We start from the raw sequence: 17,191 nt of genomic DNA, 5'->3' as shown, positions 1-17,191 counted from the left end.
GTCAAGCCAAAGACCCTAAGAGAACAGAGGTAAGTTTTGCCTCCCCTACAGAGCCTTTAAGTCTGAAGACCTGATTTTTCACCTTTGTATTCTGCTAATCCTCTTCTCACTTAGTTTAAAAATCTTGGTCTTAACATAATCCAAAACCATGGGTGTGGGAGGCTGGAGTAGGAAAGGAAACACCCTTAATGTCCTCTTTGTTGGTAATTTACTTTCTCAGATAATTCTTATGGAAAACCCTTTCAAAAGGAGTAACCCTCTTGTGGAGGACTTTGCTGAAAGAGGCAGGAAATCGCCAGTACACAGCAACCTTCTAAATTTTTCTACCATTTCCTCTAGTTTTGATTGGCATGACTCTGTCCCACACTGTATGGCAGGAAATAGTTTGAATAAATTCCACCGCCTGACAAGGGTCACCAGGTTTCCGGCCTGCTGCAGCCAGGACCTCGTGAACCACCATTCTGCATCCTCCAGTCCATCGGTTCCACAATTTAAAGTCTGTTTTTTTCCAGAAAAATCACCACCTTAAAATACTAACATCTACACGCACCAGGGTTCCTAACTGTAAGCAACAGAAGCGAATTCTGGCTGATTAAGCAGAAAGTAAAAGTATTAAAATGATCTCAATGAGCCCACAGATTCTGTGTGAAACTAAGCAAACTGGCTCAGGATTGAGCTTTCAAGAAAACTACCTAAAACTGAAAACTTGGCCTGATGGAGACACTGCTGCTCCCACCACCACTGCCAGGACACACGGACGCCATCACGGGCGCTCGAATCGGCATCCCTGTGTGACTCCAACCATTGCCGCACCAGGTCAGGCTAGCCCTTCGGCATCACGAGCTCAGTTCAGCTTGCAACTACTGCACCCCTGAAAGCCAGTCCCCTCTGTCACCGCCCCGGCCAGGAAGACGCCTCCATCCTCACATTGCTCCCTTCTGAATCAGAGTCGCTTGTGACTGAGTCCCACGGGTGCGGACTGGCTAAGAGGCCTGACGCATGACTGCAAAAGAGACTGGGAAACACCTTTCTGGGTTCCACCTTGAGAAAATGGGACTTCTGAGGCTGGAAATTCCCCAAACAGCGCCAGTGAGGAAAAGCCAGAGAGCACGACTGTCCACGTGGGACGTGAGGACTGTTTTGTGGGGCGATGGGTAGATGATGAACAGGCATATCTATAGTTCGGAGTAGGGGGCCACCTGAGCTGGGGAGCATGGAAATGGTGTTACAGGTTGAATTGTGTGCCCCCCCCCTCAAAATTCATATGTGGATATCCTAACTTCCAGTACCTCAGAATATGTCCTCATGTAAACGTAAGGTCTTTCCTGAGGAAATCAAGTTAAAATGAGATCATTAATGTGGGCCCTAATTCAACGGGACTGGTTTCCTTACAAAAAGGGGAATTTGAATACAGACACACACACACACACGTGAAAATGAAGGCAGAAATCTGCAAGCCAAGGAACATCACGGATGGCCAACAAATCACCAGAAACTAAGAAAGGGGTGGAACAAAGTTTTCCTCACACCCTCAGAAGGAACCAACCCCAATGACCTTGATCTTAGACTTCTAGGCTTCAGAACTGTGAAACTGTACGTTCTGTTGTTTTGAAACATGGTGCAAAGCCAAAGTGCCTCCCACCCCCCAATATAGAGCATGTTCCCCCACAGCCATGGTTGGGGGAAGGGAAGAAGCTGATGATAACAGCTTAAGATACTTTTCATAACAGTACGTGTAGTACCAAGTATGAGGTCACATAGGAAGCCCCAGGTAAGCATTTAAAATTAGGGCGGCCAGCCATGATGAGGGGCCATGTGGTTTGAAAGGGTATAGAAGGGCCCCCCACTGGCCCGCCATGAGGTCTGGTGTATGAGGAGGTGCTACATGGTTTGGAGTAAGGAGATGCCATGCAGTTTTGGATTAAGAGCTGGAGGAAGAAAGAGAAGGCCTGCTGGGAAACCTGCCGGGGAGATCACGGTGGCACAGCTGATGGAATTGCAGGGACCTGCCCGGCCAAGCACAAGTAAATGGGAGGTACCTGGAGTGCTGAACTGTGACGGGGAATGCTGAGCCATGGACTTCTGTTTTTCTGAAAGACAGTACCTCTGACTGGCGTATTCTGAAACTGGCCTGGTTTGGCAAAGGGAGGCAGGACTGTGTGTATGTGGGTGTTTTAAAGGGGGAGGGACTTAATGGCAGAATTCCATCATTATTTTAAATCTGTATAACTTTTAAATAAACAATTCCTTTCCTTTTCACCAAACTCTGGCATTGGAGTCACACTTCTTGGTGGCGGGCAATCAGACCCCAGAGCTGTTCCAGTATGGCAGCGTAGGCTGGGGTTCTGTAACAGCCTGAGTCACCCAGTCTGTGGTGTTTTATTACAGCAGCCTTAGGAAACTAATACAGACTGTAAGTTAAACCATGAGGTTACACAAAGCTTGCCCAGGAAGACTGTGTGGGTGCAAAAGGGAAGGACATGGAAGGAGAAGGAGGGCGGATATCTGGGGGTCATACTAAAGGGAAAGCACCTCTTCCATCATGAAAGGAAGGAGGAAAAGCTGGGTGCAGAGTGTCTGAGACTGAGTTCCTCAAAAGCAAGACCCTGAGGTGAAGATTTCTGTGCAATGATCTATTAGGAAGCATTCTTAGCAATAACCTGCAGGGAAGTGAGAAGAGAGAACAGGAAGAGAAAGGGGCTGAGCATGAATGCAAGAACAGCAGGGGGAGGGAGGTATAAGGAGGTTAAGTGGTAATGGAAAAAATACAATAAAAATGCAATGACAGACTGGGCTGGTGTGGCTTAGTGGATTGGGCATGGGCCTGCGAACCAAGGGGTTGCTGGTTTGGTTCCCGGTCAGAGCACATGCCTGGGTTGTGGGCCGGGTCCCCAGTTGGGGGTATGCGAGAGGTAACCACACATTAATGATTCTTTCCCTCTCTTTCTCCCTCCCTTCCTCTCTCTCTAAAAATAAATAAATACAATCTTTTTAAAAAATAAATTTGAAGAACAATTGTAGTGGGAACAACTGGGTGGAAAAATGTGGAAGGGTGGGAGGGTGTGGTCGCAGTGAGATATCTAAATTTAAGATTTAAGAAATGAGGGAATCCTAGGTGATTCAAGGTCCAGGGGGTGGCTGTGGCAGTGGGTACCTTAGATAAAGTAGAGGTGAAGGGTCCTGGAGTGGAGGAGGTCAAAATGCTAACAGGATGCTCTCGCCTTATTAAATGGAGAGATACCATGTCCATGGCCTGGAACACTGAATATTGTTGAAATGCTTTAGTTATCTTAAAACTACAAAAGTCCCCCCTCAGTATTTCATTATTTAAAATGGTGATTTATACTTTATACTATTAACATCTGAAAAGTGTAAGCATTTTATTGGGACACTCTGTGTTGCTGAATTTGTTTGATTTCAGGATAAGCTCGACAGAAAAGTAATTTCTGAACCGGCAAAGGAGGCCATCGGAACCTGGATTGTAGAGGTTTTTATGAAGGAACACCCCAGAAGGGACTCTTCTTTCACTCTAACGATCTGGGATTAAGTCTCAGCTTCAGAAGTAGAAGTAATATGTGAAATCAAGAAGGTATCAATGAAGTGGTCCCTAGGGTGCCCTGGTTGGTGTGGTTCTTTGTATTGAGCCCTGGCCTGCGAACAGAAACGTCACCAATTCCCCGTGAGGGCACATGCCTATTTTGGGCCAGGCGCCTAGTTGGGGAAGTGAGAAAGGCTACCAATAGATGTTTCTCTCCCTCTCTTTCTCCTTCCCTTCCCCTCTCTCTAAAAATAAATAAATAAAGTCTTTAAAAAAAAAGAGAAAGAAATAGTCCCCAGGGCAAGAAATCTTCAACTTCCTCACCTGTGAAATGAAATTAATTAATTCCTGTGCTCCTGGATGATAGAATTATATTACAGATAAGATTAGATCTTTATATTACTTGAAAAGTTAACTATTCACATGAAAGTCTTTAACAGTTCTCATGGGGCACTCCAATTTTAAGAGTCAAGTTGAAGAGGAGGAACCAGCTGGCAAGGGAGACTGAGAAGGAATGTCCATTAGGATGCAAGGAATGTTCTAGGAATGTCCCTCCTAGAAACCAAGTGAGGAAAATATACTACCTACTATATTAATCAGGAACCAATCAAAGAAAAGAAAACCAGTCTAGGTATTTCAAACAGAAGGAATTGATAAAGGAACTGGCTACTGGAGGATTAGAAGAGACGGAGGAGCAGAGGATGGGAAGGGAGATTACTCAAAGATTATTACCTTCGGGAAACCATCCCCACTGTGGGCTGGAGGAGCAGAAACGCTACCCAAAGCTCAGAGGCACAGTGTCCCTAAGGCCCTGTTGGCCGATGGAGTCCAGTTGTCTGAGCAGGAACCCAGGAGCCTGTAGTTTGCAGGTGGTTGCTTCCATCTCTGCAGTCACTATCCATATCCACTGTTGTCATTGTCACTACAGCCAGGGCTGCCGCCACCACCAACGCTGCCATCGCGGCTGCGCTGCTGCCACTGCTGCAGAAGATGCTACCAGAAACCGGAGGCAGGAAGGGAGTTGATTCTCTCCACCTTCCACTGTCTTTCATTGACAAAATCTGAGCAGAAACCAGAAAGCACAGGAGCCTGGAAAATGTAATGTCTCTCTGACGTGTAGCCGAGCACATGGGGGCCGCCGGTAAGGGCTGCGAGCAATAGGCACATGATTGGCACAGCCTATCCTTTTGGTTACTCAGCATTCATTCTCATTCTTCTACCTATATTTGACTTTCATACAATTTAACAATTTCATGCTTTCCTTCCTAAGAATATGCAAGGACTCACTCTCTCCCCTTGCCAAAAAAAAAAAAAAAAAAAGTGAACTATAAAATCCATCTCTGTATTCATCTCTGGGTGATGTGAAATCTTCTTATAGCCCCATCACAATTCCATCTAAATATTTTATAACTCAGAGACTAAATTGACGTTAGTTACCAACACGGCCTTCATCTTATATTGTTCTTGTTTATAAGCTTTTCATAGCTCTCCATTATCTTCAGAGTAAAGTCAAAACCTCAGAGCTTGGAGCTCCCAGCTAGACCCAGCTTCCTTTCACAGCTTCTCACTACTCTAATTAGACTGATCTGTATTTTATTTACTAAACGCAACTTGTATATTTTTTCCTCTAAGTCTTTGCGCTTATCATTTCCCCCACCTAAAAGGCATTCCCCATCTCTTTTCCTCTTCAGCCTCGCCTCCACTAAGACGACCCCATTTTCGAGGCATGGCTCAGCTCCCATTCCTCCACACAGCCCTGTCCCAAAGGCACCAGCCCTCAGGACTCTCCCCTGTCTGACCGCCTCTAGTCTCTGCCACTGAGAGGCCAGCTAGCCACCCTGGCTCCCCCGCAGCACCTAGTGGCATATTGCCTCCCGCATATCCACTTACTGGCTGATACCTGGCTATGGAGGATAGGGAAAATGAATTGGCAGTGCATAAGGGGCAATTAATTTGAAGCCCAAGGCACTTACTGCCCAATATCAGCTTTCTGACGCCTCCCCTAGGCCCCACTATGACTCTGCCTATTTGAGGCTGAGTTATAATTTGAAGAAGTTTGTCAATTCTCCATAGCAAACTTCAAAGAAATTCAGTTGGCCTCCAAAGACACTGTTCTCAGATTACTGCCAAGCTAGCAAGCTGGTTGAGGGTATTCGTAAACCACACAGCTAGCCAGCTAATAGCCAGGCAAAGACAGAAGCAAACAAAATGCACTCGGAGAGATGTTGATCAACAGGAATTGTTGGCCCTGAGAAACCTTGCAGGATGCTGAAAAGCAGAGGCCTAGAACTAAACAAAAGTTTGCTTAGCCATGCTGAGTCTGCTCCTGACAAAGGTAAGAAGAAGCAAAGCAGCTATAAATCTTTCTTCCTATCGAGGTTTTAAGATATGGTGCAGAATGCTGACGCCTGCCAACAAAGGAAATGGTTCATGAACACAAAGAGCAATTAGCAAAGAACTAGCAACGTGGTTCTTGTCCCAGTTCTGCCCTGGACGGAGTACGTCCCTTTCCCCCTCTGGATCACTGGCTCCTCATCTGAAAAATGAGCACGTTAAACCCAATAACCCCCACAGGCCCTTCTAATCGTAAAATCTGAAGACACCTTTGTTTTCTGCTCTCCTTGTTACAAAACATCCAATTACTACTCACTGAAGACTCTTAATCATATATTCTCCTCGGGCCACCACATGGGACTGTTCAGGCTGTATACTGAACAAATCCGGAGGGCACCACTCACATCGTAGTCCGTGTAAACGATACCCCCGTGCTGCACTGTGCACAACCTCAACGTCCACGTTTAGCAGCTCTTCGATTTGTGAATATTTAAGGTTTCACATTTTATTTTCTTAATATCCATTGTTTACTGGTCTTGGGTCTCAACCGACAGAACTGCAACTACATTAACATGTGATACTGAGCAAAGGACTCCTTTATTGCTTAACTCTTCCTCATGGACATGAAATGAGGACAAGAACATTAATACAATGTATTTATTAATCACCTACCACGAGCAAGCCACTTTACATACATTACTACACTCAATCCTTATGGAATCCTATGAGGTATAAACCACTCTCCTTATCTTTGGGCGAGAAAGCTGCGGCTCAGCGAGACTAAGTAAGCTGCCCCAGCGCTCACAGCCACAGCTATGAAGTGGCTGCAATGAGGATCCAAAGCTCATTCTGTTTCCAGTCTGCGGTCCATGAGAGCACCTTCTGTATGCTCTGTAGTCTCCCTACAGCTTGACCTCATTGAACAAATGCAAATAATGAGCACATTCGGTTAACTGGAAATAGCAGTAACACAGCACAGATGCACTGGAGAGAACACCAGTACTCACCAATTTCCATCCTGATGGTGTCACCATGGGCCTCAGGGTTGTCACCTATCAAAGCGGGGTGATGTCTTGGGAAGTTCTTAGGATATTCAAGTACCAGGAAAGACTTCATTAGTCTTTTTGGCCTCACCTACACTCTTGTACGACTCTTGTGACCACTTCGGCCACCAAGAAGAGTTCCCTGTGGTCCCTGCTTCTCTGTGCCTCCCAAAGGGCATTCCCATACTCCCCCCTCACCCCGAAGACCCTGGATCTGATAACTTAATTCTATACAGGCTTTGAGATGGTTGCTTATTGTCAGTAGCCCTTGTTTCCTCCCCTCTGGTGTCTCCAGCTTTTGGGACCTTTCTCTATGAATCAGGCATTATGTTCCTCATAAGGGTTGACACATGAACGACGCTGCCTGCTCCTTTAAAGACCCTGTCTTCGCATCACTCAACAGAACTAGGAGGCACCCTAATGAGCAAGTTTCAGATCCAGACCAGGTTTTCCCTCTCAGTGTGAATAGTCAAATCATTATGACTATGATTATAAGGGTGGGGGAAGTGGAGATCTAAATAAAATTAAAATGTGTGAATTATTTCTCAAGTACAGCTAATATTTTCTGCTCAATAACACTTGAATGCAAGATACAATCTTTTCTTTATTTTTCTGCTCCAAATTATGTCTGGTTCCGAGCTTTTCCTATTTAGAGGGGAAAAAGATAATCTTAGTTACGTGTTAACAGCCTGCACCCTTCCCAGAATTGTTCTCGGGTATCAGGGCACTTAGGCAATCCCGAAATTTGGGGGAAGGTTCTCTGATTTCAGGTTTTCAAGGTTCTCTCTAAAAGAAAGGCTCATTACCTAAAGCCACATGGCCCATCGAAAGATGACAGTTGATAGCATCCATCCCTCCATGCCCCGCCATAGGGACCTCACTCACTGCCAAGACTCCCATGATGCTGAGGGTTTAAATCCCAGGGTCCCACATGCCACGTCCAACAAAGAAGATGCCCTTGCTGGAGTGCTGTGTGGTGCTGGACACTGGTCCTTCCCACTCATGTGGCCACCACAGCCACCAAGGAGAGTTCTCTGTGGCCCCTACTTTACTGCAGCTCCAACCCTGCTGTCTAAATCTGGGAAAGAGGCTCGTGATTGGTGAAGCCTACATCACAGGCCACACCTGCGCTGGAAGGGAGGCTGGGAAAACAAGTGTGGGCTCTAGAGCAATAAAACCCTGAGGCAGGCCCTGCCTCTCCCCGAGACACACGAAGTGGGGAATTCCCCAAACAAGGCAGTTTTAACCTGTGGGTCCTGGGGAAAGCCCTTACCCTCTCTCACCCTCAGCTTGCTCAGCTGGAAATAAGGATAATAACACCCACCTCACAGAGTGAGAGCCCAGGGAACAAAGGAAAAGGCTTCCTGCCTTCAGGTGTGGCAGCTTGGGGAAAGGGGAGACACTCCCAGGACAGGAGTGAAACGGTTGTAAGGAGCATGACCCCAGGTGATTATGTTTTGATCATCAAGGCAAAGACCAAGGTTGCAATTCCATTAAAAATGCAGATGACCCAGAAATCATTCCTTTCCAACAGTTATCACCAAGCAAAGAGGATTCTAGAAGGAGTCAAATTTAAAAGAAGAAAGAAAGAAAGAAAAAAAAAAAAGATGCCCTAAAGTAGGACACTGCGTTCAGAGCCAGGAGAGAAGGAAAAGTCAGAAGGTAGGGCAGGCTTAAAACAGACCGAATCTTGCACTGAATCAGGATTCCGTAACAGCTTCAGCTTCTCACCAAGGGCTCCAAGTCACCTGATCCTCCCACCTGCCTGCAAGTTGTACGTTAAGTTACATCGTCGCAAGGACTGCAGCAGAGAACCTCAACAATTAAATCTCTGCATTTGTTGCTTTTCGTGCCTAACTTCTCACGTGAAAAACCTACTGTGATTTTCCCCCATAACTCTGTGCTTCCTCTCATGTTCCAGACATGAAAATAAACAACTGATTACAGAATATGGTTCCAAAAAGAATATCTTAAAAACTTGTTTACCGGTATTTTTCATCTCTACAATAACTTGGGCTTAAAAATAATAATAATAAAACTCTGGTTACATACCATTAAAGCTATATATATTTTAAAATACCTTGTGCCTTGACTAGTGTGGCTCAGTGGGTTGGGTGTCGTCCCACAGACCTAAAGGTTATGGGTTCCATTCCTGGTCAAGGCACATGCCTGGGTCTCAGGCCAGGTCCCCAGCTGAGGGTGGACAAGAGGCAACTAGTCAACGTGTTAACATCGATGTTTCTCTCCCTCTTTCTCCCTCCCTTCCCCTCCCTCTAAAAATAAATAAATAAAATCTTTTAAAAATAAAATAAAATTTACCTTGTACAATTGTATAATGTTACTATGTATTTATATGCTTAATATATAGCCCAAACTAGAGTATATATGTATATATCATTGAATTGTATACATGTACTAAATTTTATTTAAAAATATACTAAAAATCATTCAACTGTACACTTACAATGGGTATACTTTATATTATGTAAATTATACCTCAATAATGCTGTCTGTAAAAACCACCCTATACAAGATTTTTAGAAGATTTTATTTATTTACATTTAGAGAGGGGAAAGGAGGGAGAAAGAGATGGAGAGGAACATCCATCAGCTGCCTCTCACACATACCCCAACCAGGGATCAAAGCCACAACCTAAGCATGTGCCCTGACCGGGAATCGAACTGGCAACCTTTCACTTTGCAGGCAGATGCTCAACCAACTGAGCCACACTAGTCAGAACTCCCCCTACACAGGATCTGAAAGCAAACTACAAACTAGCAGAATGTATTTGTCATTAAAATAATTGAAATAGAGATATCTTTACTACATGAAGAACTCTTTAAAGTCCTAAGAAAAACATTTCCATCACAATAGGAAAGTGGAGAAAAGAAGAAATAGACATGATCAGTAAACATGAGAAAGATCTTCATCTTCACTAGCAGTCAAAGAAACATAGTTTCAAGAAGTAAAAGTTTCAAGGTATAAAAATTGCAACCTCTTCTTTAAGGTAATATCCGGAATTGGTGAGAGTGGCTGACCCAGGCTGAGAAAACTCCTAGATCTCCTAGCTATCACCTGCCTTCCTAACAGAGATGGAGTTCAGTCCTCATCCTTGCTGCTCAGCGCCACCCTAAATTTCCAGCTGTTATTATCATACCTTATTGTTACTGGCTATTTACATGGCTGTATCACCCAGTTAGATTTCAGACCCTGAGAACTGTGGCTTGTTGTTCAGTTTATTGCCAGCCCTAACGGAGTCCCTGGCCCAGAGTATAAACTTCACACATATTTATTGCATGTTTACTGAATGAATAAGGACAGCGAAATTGGTACAACTTTCCAAAGGGCATTTGCTTGTGTATATCGAGTCATCAAACTTCTTATTTTGGGCTCAGCCATTCAACACTCAGGAATTTGTCCTAACCAAAAGGTACAAAACTTTGGATGTACAGTGGTGTTTATTTCAGGGTTGTTTTTAATAATAAAAATTAAGAACTACTGCAAATGTCCGACATTACTAATAGATTCATTTCTCTTCTTTTTTTATTGTGGTAAAATACACACACAACTTGTCGTTGTAACCATGTTAGAGTGTGCAATTCTGTGACATTTAATGCCTTCACAGTGATGTGCAACCTCACTACTACCCAGGTCCAGCCCATTTGCAGCACCCAGCAAGAGAACCTCCTACCCGTTGAGCAGTCCTGCCTCATTCTCCCTGCCCCCAGGCCTGGCAACCGCTATCTGCTTTCTGTCTCTGTAGATTTACCTATTTGAGGTGTTTCATATAAATTGAATCATACAACGTGTGGTCTTTTGTGTCTGGTTTGTTTCGCTTAGCATAATGTTTTCAAGGTTCACCTACCCTGTAGGATGTATCAGTACTTTGTTCATTTTTATGGCCTAACGATATCCCATTGTATGAATGTACCATATTTTATTTATCAGTCGATGAACATTTGGGTTGTTCCCACTTTTGACTATTGTGAATAGTGCCTCTACGAACATTCACGCCCAAGTTTTTGTTTGAACGCCTGTTTCAGTTCTTTTGGGTATATACCCAGGAGTGGAATTGCTAGATCGTATGGTAATTCTATGCTTAATTTATGGAGGAAGCCCCAAAATGTTTTCCACAGCAACTGCACCATTTTATACCCTCATGCAATGCACAAGGGTTCCATAGGTTAGAATTTCACTGCACGCTTTGGTGGGGCAAGAGTGTCCCAGCATGAATAAAACAAAGTCTCTGCTTTAAGAAACTGACATTCAACCCTGGCTGGTGTGGCTCAGTGGATTGAGTGCCAGCCTGCCAGTCAAAGGGTCTCCAGTTTGATTCCCAGTCAGGGCGCATGCCCGGGTTGTGGGCCAGGTCCTTAGCAGGGAGGTGTGTGAGAGGCAACCACACATTGATGATTCTCCCTCTCTCCCTCCCTTCCCCTCTAAAACTAAATAAATAAAATCCTTTTTTAAAAAAACTGACATTTAGCAGAGGGAGTCAGGTAATAAACAAGTAAATGAATATGAATCTTTTTTAAATTTATTGATTTGAGGGTGGAGGGAAGGGAGAGAGAGAAACATCAGTTTATTGTTCCACTCATCTATGCATTCATTGGTTGATTCTTTTATGTTCCCTGACCTAGGATAGAACCCACAACCTTGGCATAAGGGGATGATGTTCTAACCAACTGAGCTACCCAATCAGGGCCTATGTTAATCTGCTTTTGATTTTTTTTCAGCAATTTAATAATGTAAAACCTATTCTCTGTGCGTGGGCCATGAAAAAACAAGCTATAAGCTCAATTTGGCCCGAAGTGCTGTGGTTTTCTGACCCCTGGCATAAATTCCCACTTGCCAAGGCTGATTTAGCTTCTGCCAACCAGCCAGGTACAAAGATTAATGCTGAGTCCTTGATATGATTCCTAACAACCGATCACAATCAACCCTATCAATAGGAAGCCGTAGGGTTATTGTTATACTGCGGGGTTTGAAAGGAATATCTGTGGAACCCACGTGATCTCAGTAAGTTCCTCTTACTATTCTTTGACAATTCGGCCTAAGAGGGGCATGGTGACCAGGGTCGCGGACCACCACTGGGTAAGCTTCAATATTTGAGAGATGACTGTGAGGTGAGGAGAGTGAGGAGGGAGAGGATAAGTACTGGTTGTGGCCCGACACCAACTGCAGCCACGGGACTGTGGTTCATCCCAAGAGCCTCTCTCTTCTGAGTTTTCCCCTTAGTAAGAGAGACCCACAGAACCCATGAGGGAGCTGCTCCCAAGAATATAAGAATAAGGGGATCTACACTGAGCAAGGCATGGACTTTGGCCACCAGGGAAGTGTGCCGCTTAGATCTCCCTTCGAGAGTGGCCCTACCACAAGGTGTGTGGTTAGCTTACAGTCTCAGCCGCAGCACCTTCAGGATCCACTGCAGCATCTGAGCTGAGGCCGAGCTCTTCCCAGGCCAGTCCAACCAAAGACTGTACTAGGGCCTGGCCATTTCTGCCCAACATAGGACTCTTCCATGGGCCATCTTTATGCCATGGCTCCCTGTTGAGCTGGTGAAACTTTCTCAATCTGTACTGAAATATGAGGTTCTCCCCATCCAATCTCTCTTGCTTCCTCCTCTATTTTTACAGAGTCAGATTCAGTCTGAAGACCCTCCCTGGCATCTCCTGTTCCTTTTTCCTTTTATTTTTCAAGGGCTTAGCCCAAAGAAATCTCTTGCATCTCTCTTTCCATCCTAGCCTCTGTTTCCTGGATGACCTACCATATGACCTAGCAATTCCATTTCTATTTACTCAAAAGAACTGAAAAGATATATCCGCAAAAGATTTGTGCACAGGTATTCATAGAAGTTTCATTCATAATGGACCCAAGTCCAAAACAACCCAAATGTCCAGCAAGAGGTGAATGAATAAACAGATTATAGTATAGCCATAGGTGTTAGGGTTTCCCAGAGAAACAGAACCAATAAGATGTGTGTGATTAAGGATTGATTGATTCATTCATTCATTCATTTAAACAGATTTGTTTTAAAGAATGAACATGAACATCGGCTACATGAACATGAAGGCTGAGAAGTCCCAAACTTTGCAGCTGGCAAGCTGGAGACTCAGGAGAGCTAACGGTGTAAGTTCCAGTCCAAGGGCAGGAGAGTACCAATGTTCCAACTCAATCAGGCAGGTGAAGTGCCCTCTTACCCAGCTTCTTTGTGTGATTCAGGTCCTCCATTAATTTCATGGAGGCCACCCACACTAGGGAGAACAATCAGCCTCACTCAGTTTACTGATTCAAATGTTGATCCTACCCAGAAACACCTTCACAGACATACCCGGAATAATGTTTGACCAAATGACATCGCCCAGCCAGGCTGACTGTGTCTGCTCATGTGTGCTCGTTTCAAACAGTCTCTGACGAAAGGCTCGGTGACACTTATAACATCAGCAAATACCTTTAAGCAAGCTGACAACAGTGTTTTGTACTTGTTACTTTCTGGGGTTGGGTAGTACTTGATGGGTAGCTTGACTGATATAAAACTAAACTGGTGAAAATTAAGATGACTGAATTATAAACTATATAAAACTAACCTTAAATTTAATTTTACAAATACCATGACCTTGCTGGATAGGAACTGTCTTATCTTTTACTCCCTAAGCCTTGTATATTGTCACAAAGCCTTATAATGTCATAAAGTCTCAGTTGTTTCATCTGTATAGTGGGGAGAGTTATAGCACCTACCTCACAGTAAAGAAGATTAAATGAGATAATGCAGATAAAATATTAGCATGCATCTGGCATACAGTTAGTTCTTATTCAATGTTAGCTTTCAGTATCATCATCATGCCATTTATATATAAATCAGTTATGCTACAGTCATGTAGTGGAATGTACTCTTTTAATGTATTCACAGAAAATCCTTCCCCTCCCTCTTCTTTCTTACAAACAGAGCAAGCATGGTACTTGCTGGAAGGGAGCTCATAAGGACATATTCTGTGTTAAAGCCGTGGAATTTTAAGCCTGTCTCCATCAGCAGAATCAAAACCTTCAGTCAATACATAAAGATTAATTTTATTGATACAATTGTTTAATTCAGACAATTGTCACAGATGGTCGCAGCACTGTCTCTGTCTGCGTGGGCACGGAATCGATTGGAAGCATGCTCTTTAAGTTTATTTAATAAGGCATGCCTGGCATTTTCCTATATGCCTTCTCACTCTAATATGTAGGCAACAAGCCAACTTCCCAGACTAAAGAGGACTCAGTGTTCTTTTTCTTTTATTTTTTTAAAGATTTTATTTATTTTTAGAGAGAAGGGAAGGGAGGGAGAAAGAGAGGGAAAAAATTAAAGGAGAAAGAAACATCGACTGGCTTGCCCTCATACATGCCCAACCTGGGACCAAACTGGCAACCCAGACATGAGCCCTGACCTGGAATGGACCTTTCACCTTGCAGGACCAAGCCCAACCAACTGAGCCACACCACTCAGGACTCAGTGTTCCCTTTCAGACATTCCTTACTTGTGGTTTGGAAACTCTGGGGCACACAGAATTTATTTACCTAAGTACAGGCTCTTCTTTTAAGCTTTGGCTCCCACCAGCTCTGCTCTGTGGGTGGATTCACTGCTAATGCACGCATTTGTGCCTTAGAATCTAAGGCTCAGATAATCTATTCTAGCGCACAGATTGCTACCTGAAATCTCCTTAAGGTAAAGTCACTTGTTATATCTTAGCCTCATTTTAGTGTCTTAAAACAACATTTTCCCCCAGTTATAAACGTCTTGTGTTTACCGTTAAAATTTTGGAAATAAAGAAAACAAACATCACCTGTGATCCTACCACTCAGAACTAATTACAGAACTATTAAGACTTTCATGTATTTCTATGCATTTATATAATTGTTAAAATTGGATTCATATTGTACATACAGTTTTATAATGTTTTTTTCCCAAGAAACATTTTTTCAAGAATATCTTTCCTGCCAGTCAAGATGGTGGCATAGGTAAACACACCTTGCCTCCTTGCACAACTACAGCAAAAATTACATCTAGACTACAAATCAACTATTACCCAGAAATGTTAGAAAATCAAGCTGTATGGAAGTCCAACAACCAAGGATTTAAAGAAGCCACAGTCATCCAGATGGGTAAGAAGAATGGAGATGTGGAGATACACAGAGAGACATGGAAAGGCGTGGAGAGGTGCAGAGACACAGAGAGGCACAGAGAGGCGAGAAGATGCAGAACGGGTGGTCCCACATCCATGCATGGTGGAGAAAAAGCGGGAGGGATACTTCAGGAGCAAGGGATCCCAGCCCCAGACCAACCACCCAGCCCAGGGTTCCAGAGCCAGGGAGATAAGTCCCCATATCTTCTGGCTGTAAAAACCAGTGGGGGTTGGGGCAGCAGAAGAAACCGTGGGATTCTCAGGAGACTCCTCTGAAAGAGCCCAAAATGGACTTGGGACTTGTGTAGACACAGTCCTTCTGGGATTCAGTTCTGGGGCAATAGCTGAAAGGGCACCAGTGGCATATAGGGAGAGATGAGGTGGCTGGCATTGGGGTGAGTGCAGGGAGGCAGCTTCCTCCTGGGTAGTATTCCAAAGGCCAGGCAGTGACATTGTCTCCTCTTCAAGTCCTCCCCCACACAGAGCCTCAGAGTGGTGACACGGGTTGCCCCGCCCTGGTGATTACCTAAGGCTCTGCCCCATACAACTTACAGGTGCACTTTTCTACAATAGGCCACGCTACTAAGATAGCAAGTCAAAGAAGCTCCACCTAATACACAGAAACAAACACAGGGCTGCCAAAATGAGACAAAGAAATATGGCCCAAATGAAAGGACAGAACAAAACTCCAGAAAAAGAACTAAGCAAAATGGAGATAAGCAACCTATCAGATGCACAGTTCAAAACACTGGTTATTAGGATGCTCAAGGACCTCATTGGATACTTCAACAGCAAAAAAAAAAAAAAAAAAAAAAAAAAAAAACAGGCAGAAATGATGGTTACATTAAGTGAAATAAAGAAAAATCTATAGGGAACCAACAATGAAGGGGATGAAGGTGAGAATCAAATCAAAGACTTGGAACATAAAGAAGAAAAAAACATTCAATCAGAAGAGGAAGAAGAAAAAAGAATTAAAAAAAAAAATGAGGGTAGGCTAAGGAGCCTCTGGGACATCTCCAAATGTGCCAACATCTGAATCATAGGGGTGCCAGAAGGAGAAGAGGAAGAGCAAGAAATTGAAAACTTGTTTGAAAAAATAGTGAAAGAAAAGTGCCCTAATTTGCTGAAATAAATAGACATACAAGTCCAGGAAACACAGAGAGTCCCAAACAATATGGACCCAAAGAGGACCACACCAAGACACAACATAATTAAAATACCAAAGGTTAGAGAATCTTAAAAGCATCAAGAGAAAAGCAAATAGTTACCTACAAAGGAGTTCCCATAAAACTGTCAGCTGATTTCTCAAAAGAAGCTTTGCAGGCAAGAAGGGACTGGTAAGAAGAATTCAAGCAATGAAAAGCAAAGGCCTACAACCTAGATTACTCTGGCCAGCAAAAGTATCATTTAGAATTGAAGGGCAGATAAAGTGCTTCCTAGAAAAGGTAAAACTGAAGGAGTTCATCATCACCAAGTCATTATTATATGAAATGTTAAAGGGAACTATACAAGAAAAGAAGATCAAAACTATGAACATTAAATGGCAATAAATTCACAACTATCAACAATTGAATTTAAAAAACAAACTAAGCAAACAAGCAGAACACGAACAGAATCATAGATATGGAGATCATTTGAAGGGTTATCAGTTGAGAGGGGCAGAGAGCAGATTGAGGGAAAAGGTGCAGGGATTAAGAAGTGAAAAATGGTAGGTACAAAATAGACAGGAGGAAGTTACGAACAGTATAGGAAATGGAGTAGCCAAAGAACTTATATGCATGACCCACTGACATGAACTAAGGGGGGAAATTGCTGGAAGGAATGGGGGTACCAGGTGGAGGGGGGCAAAGAGAAAAATTGGGACAACTGTAATAGCATAATCAATAAAATGTATTTTATAAAAAGAATATCTTTCCTGACCATCAACAGTTTTAATAAGTATAATTTTATTTTTTTCTTCCCCCCATAATTTTAATAGCTGCTGTGTCAATTATAAATTGGGTTCAGTTGTAACAAAAAGCTGAAGTAATAAGAATCTTGATGCTGATAGCTAATACTTGAGCACTGAAATACCAAGCACTATTCTCACCAAAGAATAAGAGAAATGATTCAAG

This window comes from Desmodus rotundus, chromosome 3, assembly GCF_022682495.2.
Source record: "Desmodus rotundus isolate HL8 chromosome 3, HLdesRot8A.1, whole genome shotgun sequence".
Lineage (NCBI taxonomy): Eukaryota > Metazoa > Chordata > Mammalia > Chiroptera > Phyllostomidae > Desmodus > Desmodus rotundus.
Note: the sequence above shows the minus strand (reverse complement) of the source record.